The sequence below is a fragment of the Solea solea genome, chromosome 21 (genome assembly GCF_958295425.1).
Source record: "Solea solea chromosome 21, fSolSol10.1, whole genome shotgun sequence".
NCBI lineage: Eukaryota > Metazoa > Chordata > Actinopteri > Pleuronectiformes > Soleidae > Solea > Solea solea.
Window position 1 is genome coordinate 17,527,741 of NC_081154.1, and position 3,553 is coordinate 17,531,293.

At 44.2% G+C, this 3,553-nt stretch overlaps 1 long non-coding RNA gene across 1 annotated transcript; it reads right to left on the reverse strand.

Annotated features, from left to right (window-relative positions):
• Positions 1–419: 419 nt before the first annotated feature.
• On the reverse strand, positions 420–1,611 carry LOC131448777 (uncharacterized). The gene is made up of 2 exons (XR_009234221.1): positions 1,474–1,611; positions 420–705 (listed from the first exon to the last, which is right to left on the reverse strand). It is a non-coding gene; the product is annotated as an uncharacterized LOC131448777 (long non-coding RNA).
• Between the last annotated feature and the right edge of the window lie 1,942 nt (positions 1,612–3,553).

Here is a 3,553-nt window from a genome sequence, read left to right on the forward strand (position 1 = left end):
CCTTCAGCGGGCTGGATCACCACAGAGAGGTGCCACACCAGTCACAACCCCGTCCACACAAATCAGTTAATGAATCAGACTTTTTTTATATAGCACTTTTCATATAAATAAAAATTGTAGAACAAAGTGCTTTACTTGATAATGCCCCCAACGTCTCTTCAGGCTGGCTTTAGTTAGTTTTCTTTGACAGTTGGCAAAACAACAACAAGAGTTTCAACAATGAAAATAGGGATGTCAGCACAGGAGAAAAGGCGGGACTATCCCATCATTGTTTTCCCAAAGTAGTGTGGCGAGGGAAGGAGATGATAAGGTAAGAAACTAATATTAAAAGCTTGACAACGCCACCCTGGGAATTTCACCCAGGGAATTACTAAACAAAAGGCACACAGTTCAGGTTACTCAGGGGGCAGGAGACGTGGTTCCAAGTTAACAAAACTTTTATTAAACATTAACTCTAAAATTTCAATAAAACTCATTCATACCAACAAAAAAAAAGAAAAAACCTAATCAGGGCTGAGGCCAAAGTGATGGACGAAGGCTAGGGCAGGGGAGGGATCCATCAAAGGAAAACACCACAAAAATCACCGGGCACACGCGGCAGACACTCTTTCAGTGACGAAAAACCCGTTCCCAAGGACACAGCAAGACAAGACAGGAGGATGCCACCACCAGACCACCAGTGCCGCCACCACCGGCCTACAGCAACTGAAAAGGGGAGGATAACAACAAATTAGTGGAAAAAACAGAAGAAAAAAAACACAACTTAACAAAACTATAAAAAATGGGCAGGTCACAGGCCTAAATAAACCATATAACAACTGAACAAATAACAAAAGAGAAAATGAAAGAAAACCAAAACAAACCTAATTACCTAAGATAAGATAATCCTTTATTTGTCCGGCAGTGGGGAAATTTACATTGTTACAGCAGCAAGACAGTAAAGATAAAAAATAATAAACATGCATTACCAACAAAGACAATTAGAAAATTACAATATAACAAGATATTAACACTTAAACTATCAACAATTACTTAAAATAGAATGTAGAATGTACATTTTAAACAGAATATACACAGTATGGACTTGATATTCACAGCATAAATAGTAAATTACAAAACAAAATCTATAAATTAACAAAATAAAATTACATAAGCAAAACCCCAATTTAACCCAGACACAATACCCAAAAATAATGTTTCACACTTTCACACACTCATAGTGGTTAACAATAACACCTAATCAAGGACAACATTATTAGAGACTGCTACGTACGTTACTATTACTGCGGTTGCATTTTACAATATACATAAAATCCTCTTTTAGCAGCAACAGACACTCACGGGAGGAGGGAGAGGAGGGAGAGGAGGAAGAGGAAAAGGGGCTCCAGGAAGCCGCCAGCATGTACAGGTGACCACACTAGCATTAGCCACCCAGTAGCAGCCAACCAACGAGCAGAGAGAGATGACACTTACCACAGCAGTGTGCACAGGGAACACGGAGCAGCACCCAACCAGTCGCCCTACAACACAACGCCAAGGCCTTGAATATAGTAACTAAACTAAACGACCAGCGAAGTGAAACGTGCAAACTGCCAACATACCTGTCGGGGATGTGACCTCTGAACCGGAAGTGACAATGGGACTTGGGCGGAAGAGCCGGCTCACAATGGCGACATAAATGAGCGAGGGAAAAAGTAAAACAAAACAGCTCATACTGCTACAGTAGCATATTTGTTGTCATATTTTCCCATAAATCCGCTTCCGTGTGGATGAAACGCCAATATGATAAAAAAAAGTATGTGTTTTTACCTACAGGGCCTAAAGAATCAAGAAGTTTTTATTGTCATTATGAGGACATAATGACATTTTTGCAGAGACTCCCGGCTTGAGGTACACAATAAAATAGCAAAAAATAACGAAGGACTTGATATTTAAATAGACATAACGAAAGGCATATAAATAAGACACAACAAGAGACTTAACACTTAATGAGACACAACAAAATGTAAGACCCAACAAAATATAAAAGTACAGTGTGTGCAAAGTGTGTGCAAAGTAAAGTATATAAAACTACAAAGTGCAGTTTAGTGCAACGTGGTCCAGTTTTATGGAGAGTTGAGCAGGTATTGGGGGGGTCAGCAGGGGTGTGTTTGGGAGGGTGGGTGTGTGTGTGTTGGGGGGGGTATAGAGAAGGGATGCAAATTGTTTTTACTGTGGGGGGGCGATTGCTTTCACAGCTCTGGGGAAGAAGCTGTCCCTGAGTCTATTGTTCTTTGCTTTGATGTTTCTGTACCGCTTTCCTGATGGAAGCGGTACAAACAGTGCATAGCCCGGGTGTGTGGAATCTGTTGCTATGCGTCTGGCCCTTCTCCGGACTTGGGCAGTGTAAACTGAGTCCAGATCAGGTAGACGGCATCCCACAATCCCCTGTGCTGTCCTCACCACCCGGGCTAGGTTCTTCCTGTCCTGTGCTGTGCAGTTGCCATACCACACTGTCATGCTGAGACACAGGATGCTCTCTACAGTGGCTCTGTAGAAGTTTATGAGCAGTTGGGAAGAGAGCCCAGACCTCTTCAACTTCCTGAGAAAGAAGAGCCGTTGTTGAGCCTTCTTCACCAGGTGTGAAGTGTTCACAGACCAGGAGAGGTCGGAGGAAATGTGGATGCCCAGGAACTTTATGCTGTCTACACGCTCCACCTCCTATCCATGTATGCTGAGCGGAGCGTTTACAGTCTTCCTGGACCTCCTGTAGTCCACTATGACCTCCTTGGTCTTGTTGGTGTTTAGAACAAGGTTGTTCCCGGAGCACCACTGGGTCAGGTTCTGGACCTCTCCTCTGTAGTGGGTCTCGTCGTTGTTGGAGATGAGACCCACTATGGTGGTGTCATCTGCAAACTTCACAACCATGTTTGTGGAGTGGATGGCAGAGCAGTCGTGTGTGAAGAGGGTGAAGAGGACAGGGCTGAGCACACAGCCTTGCGGTGTGCCAGTGTTGAGGGTTAGTGGAGCTGACGTGGACTCCCCTATCCTCACCACCTGTGGCCTGTTGGTGAGAAAGTCGCTGATCCAGGAGTGATGTTGACAGACCCAGGTTGTGGAGTTTCAGGGCCAGCATGTCCGGGAGGACGGTGTTGAAGGCTGAGCTGAAGTCCACAAATAGCATCCTAACATAGGTGTCGGGATGCTGCAGGTGAGTCTGGGCCGTATGAAGTGCTAACGAGACAGCATCGTCCGTAGAACGGTTCTCCCTGTAGGCGAACTGCTGGCCGTCCAGCCCAGCAGGGATGGCGTCCTTGATGTACTTCAGGAGGATCTTCTCGAAGCACTTCATGATGACTGGGGTCAGAGCGACAGGGCGGTAATCTAAAAGCTGCCTGACTGTCAGAAAACAATGAATACAAGTAACTAAATATTAAGGAAAAAAACAAACAAAAAAAGACAATCTAAAGTAAGAGAAACTAAATTCAACAAAAAAGAGAGAAAGATTCAGCCCACTGGGTCCAATGGCAGCCTACTTTGCATGTTTAGAAAACAAAGCAACATAGTTAAAGCC